Raw genomic sequence first — 6,272 nt, forward strand, 5'->3', positions numbered from 1 at the left:
TGAATGAAGGGACGAAAGAGTGAGTCAATAAGTGAATTTACTTTCTAGGCTGAAACACTCTCTGCTACCTCTTTCTATGGCTGACCCTCTAGCCTGCTGGCCCTAATTTCAAAGCCTCACCCTTGGAGAAGCTATTGCCCATCCCCAGACCAGATCACACTGTCTCCTTATGCTCTGTTAGCCCCTTCTACCTCTTCCAAACACATAGCACCACTGCTGTCAGCAACGAGGAGGCCCCAGGTCTGGGCGGAGGCTGAATGAGGCAGCCTCAAGGGATGGTCACTGAAGTTGGACTTTCTGGCTTCAAGTCTCTGCCCCGTGTACAACTGCTTTGTTACCTTGGGTGAGTTATTTAACTTCTCTGTGCAGCAGCTCCTTTACCAGGAGGATCATCATAGCATGCACATTAGTGTCCCATTGTGAAGTGATTAGTGCAGTGAGGTGCTTAAAAAACAATGCTGAGCAATGAACGTTGAATGCATCTTATCAAGCTGTTCTGACTGAGCGATGGTAGAAAGCTCTGAGTCTGGGTATCCAAGGAAGGAGATGGAAAAGCCAGCATTGCAGGTGAGGAGAGTGACGGCAACAAAGGTGAAACTGGGGTTTTAATAGACATTTCATTTTAGGACAGGGGGCCTGACTTGGTTTTACCCTATAAATAAATGCTTAGCATTTGCACAGTGAATCAGGCCTTGGTGATAAGAAGCCATTAGTTTGGGCTTTTTGGGGTTTTTTTGTGTGTGTGGTTGTTGTTGTTGGCCTCAACCCATGGCATGCAAAAGTTCCTGAGCCAAGGATCCAACCATCGCCAGAACAGTGACCCCAAGCCCCTGCAGTGACAGCACCAGCTCCTCAGTCCTCTGCACCACAAGGAAACTCCCAATAAACCATTGTTTTCCTATAAATGTCAGGAAGTCCATCTCTCCTTTCTGCTGGCTTCTGTCATGGGAATTTGGTGTGGGTGTGGGTCAACTCAGTGTACCAGATTTGGCTTCAGGTAGCTCACTCTGTTTGATAACCCAGTGACCAAAGGAGAGGAAAGTGTGGAGCTGGCCTTAGAGGATTTCCATGAAAGTGCCTAGTAAGGGAATCATGAATCCCAGCACTGGAAAGTTCTTCCCAATTCTCTTTTTAAATTTAAATGTTGACGATTTGGTCTCAATTGACATGCAAGTATTTTTACAGCTTGGGGAGATGGAAGCAGGAAGGCATTTTGGAACAAATGCATTTGGTCATTTATTTTCTGGCTTAGTAAAGATGTGGTTTTGAAGACAATGGGGATCTGTCCGATCTGTGATCTATGAGTTTTCTAGATCACTTCCAGCCCTGTAATTCCATGATCTAATAGAATTTACAACATTATGTATTCCAGTAGTGACTTGCAAAGATTGCTTTGAAGGGATTACAGATGGTTCTGTAAGTATATACTTTTAGAAGAACATAATGCAATTTGCTTCCTAGCCCAAAGCCCCAAAAATAATTAGGTAGGAGTTCAGACAAGTGTTAAAAGACAGTTGTTTCTGCTGAATCCAAATGGTTTTTAAAAATCAATTTCATTTATCATCAGAGGAGGGCTTGCCTTTCAGAATGCTTCTGGTTTGTGGAATAGGAAAGCACAGGGACCATGCTAGCTTTACTAAAGTAAGAAATGAGAAAAATCAGTGCAACATTCTGAATTCAAATTAAGTATAGCAGAGTGGGGAGAAGGCATTTCAGAATGAATGCTGGAGTGAGTAACAGAACTGAGGCTCAAGGGTCTGCCTTTGGGGTTCTTACTTGGTCAGATGTGAGATGGTAGCATATGTCTTCCATCTGACGAGTCTGTAGCCTCTCATGCCTTGGGATTGCCCTGTCCCATCTGGTGTCCTTTCATGGGATCTGAGGGGACTTTCTCACTGAAGTGGGGGTCAGGATTCAGGCTTGGCCTGCACATGGAGAGGTGGCGATGGCTTGGGGTTGGGGAATGGATGACATCCAGACAGTGGGGACCACAATGTGAAGGGCCTTCCTGTAGGCAGGAGGGAACCATTTGGCAGTTTCATCTTTGATAACTTTTTTTGGCCTTATCTTGTGGTACAATGGGTTAAGGACCTACATTGTTACCGCAGCGGCTTGGGTCACTGCTCTGGCGCAGGTTTGATCCATGTCATGGGAGCAGCCAAAAAAAAAAAAAAAAATATATATATATATATATATATATTTATATTCAGTAACTTTTGGGCATGTGTGTGGCTGTGGCATGCAGCAGCTTGATGTGGGATCTCAGGTCCCAGACCAGGGATTGAACCTGGGCCACAGAGATGAAAGTGCCAAGCCCAAACTGCTAGACCACCAGGGAACTCCCTTCAATAACTTTTTATATTCAAGAATATACCTTTAATGTAGAAAAATTGGAAAAAAACTTAGGCATAGAGAAGAAGATGAACATCACTCATTATCCTGTCTCAGAGCTATTATGGTCCCCCCCCCCATTTTTTTTTGCTGGAGAGGGACCTTATCAAAGTGCTCTTTTTAGGAGTTCTCCTTGTGGCACAGTGGAAACGAATGACTAGTAACCATGCGGTTCGATCCCTGGCCTCGCTTAGTGGGTTAAGGATCTGGTGTTGCCATGAGCTGTGGTGTAGGTCGCAGAGGCGGCTCGGATCTGGCATTGCTGTGGCTGTGGCGTCGGCCAGCAGCTGTAGCTCCAATTAGACCCCTAGTCTGGGAACTTCCATATGCTACAAGTGTGGCCCAAAAAAGCCAAGGGAAAAAAAAAAAAAAAGATACTCTTTTTTTTCATATTCTTTTCCGTGGTGGTGTATTATAGGACATTGACTATAGTTCCCTGTACTATAGAGTAGGACCTTGTTGTTAATCCTCTCTCTATATATATAATAGTTTGCATCTAATAACCCCAAACTGCCAGCCTCCGCCCCCCACCCCCGCCACCACCCCGACTTGCCCCGGCCAACTGAAGTCTCTTCTCCATGTCTATGAGTCTTTTTCTGTTTCATAGATAAGTTCATTTTCAATCATATTTTAGATTCTACCTAAATGATATCTTATGGTATTTGTCTTCTTCTGTCTTACTTCCCTTAGTATGATAATCTCTAGGTCCATCTATATAACTGCAAATGACATTATTTCATTCTTTTTCATGACTGAGTAGTAGTGTGTATATATATATATTTTAATATTTATATATATATTTTTTTATACATATACACACAAACATATATACACAAACACCACATCTTCCTTATCTGTTCATCTGATGATGGACATTTAGGTCATTTCTATGTCTTGGCTATTGTGAATTGTGCTCGTATGAACATAGGGATGCATATATCTTTTCAAATTAGTGATTTGGGGTTTTTTGGATATACGCCAAGAGTGGGATTGCTGGGTCATACGGCAACCCTATTTTTAGTTTTCTGACCAACCTCCATAGTGGCTGCACCAATTTGCATTCTCACCAACAGTGTAGGAGGGTTCCCTTTTCTCGACACCCTCCCCAGCTTTTGTTATTTGTAGACTTATTAATGATGGTGATTCTGACTGGTGTGGAGGTGGTACCTCATTGTAGTTTTGGGTTGCATTTCAGGAGAGATTTTAATAAAGTTCTTATGCGTTTTTGTGGCATCAAAGACGCCCCTGAGAATATAGTAGAAAATTATAGTCTCTCTCCCTGTGAATTATACTTATTCTCATTATACACAGTTCTCAGGGATTCCGTCATGGATATTTGACCAGCTCCTGTAGAGGTGGCCCAAGAACTCCCTGAAGCCATGGCCACATTTTTTTCACAGAAACTGAATGGCACCTCAAATCTTCAGCCCAGAAATAGTGTCCATCCCACTTCATCTCATAGGGCTTGACCAACAAGATTTGGGCCTGGAAGTGTTCAAGAGCACCAGGTTGCCAGAGAGCTAGGAGCAGGGTGGACTCGGGGCCTAGGGTCTGGTTGGGAGATGGCAGGTACTGTGATGGGGGAAGCTGTGCGGTAAGGCTGCTGGCTCTGGGGAAGGAAAAGAAGGAAAGAAGCTTGAACCCAACACACATTCAGGAAGTGCATTGGTGATGGGCTGTGTCCAGAGAGCCAAGGAAAGGGGATTTAAAAGGACCCGGGCTAGCAAGCCTACAGACAAGCAGGAAAGGATGTTGACCTCAAGTAAACGGGGCCATTTTGATGACAATATCAATTTGTAGCTTTTAGACCCTTCAGATGGTCCATACTTGGTTTGGACATTTTTAACACCAACAACTGAACTTGTGGACATGATAGCAACTGTTGATATAAAGAACATTCATGAGTGTTTCAGACTTTGTTCTCATAGCAAATATGGACTTGAATTACTGTTGGCTTTAGAGGTACAGCTTACCTTTCTCTGTGACACAATTTCATTTGTCAAGAGACCTGTATTATATTGTATATAATTGTGTAATGAATGTGTAGTAAATGTAAATAAGATTTGCTTTTAAATGATACTTACATAGTTTCTATTGATCCCCCAACTGAACTCCTAAAAGTGCAAAGTTTGGGAGTTCCCGTCATGGTACAGCAGAAACAAATCCAACTAGGAACCATGAGGTTGCAGGTTCGATCCTTGGCCTCGCTCAGTGGGTTAAGGATCCTGCGTCACCATGAGCTGTGGTGTAGGTTGCAGATGTGGCTCAGATCCCTCGTTCCTGTGGCTGTGGTATAGGCCGGCAGTTGCAGCTCCAATTCGACTCGTAGCCTGGGAACTTCCATATGCTGAAGGTGTGGCCCTAAAAAAGCAAAAAAAAAAAAAAAAAAAAAAAAAAAAATATATATATATATATATATATATATCAATAAAAGTGCAAAGTTAGTAGTGCATAGTGTGAAGATCTTATATTGTGAAAAAATTTTATTTTTGCTTTTTAGGGCCACACCCTCGACATATGGAGGTTCCCAAGCTAGGGGTTGAATTTGAGCTATAGCTGCTGGCTGAGGCCACAGCCACAGCAATGCTGGATCAGAGCTGCATCTGTGACCTACACAACAGCTCACAGCAATGCCAAATCCTTAACTCACTGAGGGAGGCCAGGGATCAAACCCTCATTCTCAGGGATACTAATTGGATTCATTTCCGCTGCACCACAACAGGAACTCCTGTGAAAATTTTTAGACTCTACATGTAGATTGTGACTAAGAGAAGAAGGAAGCCTATAGGATTTTGGAGGTTTAGAGTTAGAAAGGCAACGACTTAAAAAAAAAAAAAAAACCTCTCTGGATTTCCTGTTTTGGCTTAGTGGGTTAAGGATCTGGCATTGTCTCTGTGAGGATGCAACCTTCATCCTTGTGGATATTAGTTGGGTTCTTAACTTGCTGAGCCACAATGGGAATTCCAAATACATGACTTTTAGATGCTTGCCTTTTTAATTATAATTTTCTTGCGTGCAAAGACAGTGCTTTTTTTATATTGCTTTGTTTTGCAGAAAGCCTATCTGATTTTATAATGGAAGAATTCATTTAGCAGAAATCACCTTAAGGAAACTTTAAAAAATTCTGCTCTGTGTTGGATGAGAGATGTGTGCACTGAGAAGGGCATATGAATATACAGCCAGGCAGCAAAAATGCTGGCTTGAAAGTAAAGAATTTTGCTTGGTATCTGGTACATGAGCTTAAATCACCAAACAGTAAAATGTTTTAAAAGTAGATTCTGTATTAAAGAGAGACACATTGCCTAAGAAATCTCTACAAGGGCAGACACTGTTTTAACCATCTTTATGTCACTGCCCTGCCCAGCTCAGAGTTTAGAATATAAAATATGGTCAAAACACATTCTTTGCAGGAATATTTGATCTGGGTATCCAAACCTGAAAGTGCCATTTCTTTAACTGTGATAGTCAGTGGTGGTTTTTTTTTTCAAATGACATTTTCCCTGCTCTCAGTGATAATTAATGCTCAGTTCAGACTGCACGGTTTGGATGAAGAAATCTGAACAATAGCTAGACAAGACAAAGCCTGTTAAATCCTATGCAGGCTCCTCTGTCTACTAATGTGGTTTAGAATTATATGTTCAGAGCATTGTATACCAGAAGAATATTGATTGCATTTCAGATAATGCAATTTACAGTTAATAAGATGGTTAGGCTGGCCCAGGGAAATATTTGTTTTGTTCAATAATGTTAGACAGAAAACATACATTTTAATAAGTACTACATGAGAACAGTCCTTTTGGGTGAACTTCAAAGAACTAAACATACTACAATATGGCTCCACATCAGTGGATTTTCACATTTCTAAAATCTAGAGAGATGCA

The sequence above is a fragment of the Sus scrofa genome, chromosome 9, assembly GCF_000003025.6.
Source record: "Sus scrofa isolate TJ Tabasco breed Duroc chromosome 9, Sscrofa11.1, whole genome shotgun sequence".
Taxonomy (NCBI): domain Eukaryota; kingdom Metazoa; phylum Chordata; class Mammalia; order Artiodactyla; family Suidae; genus Sus; species Sus scrofa.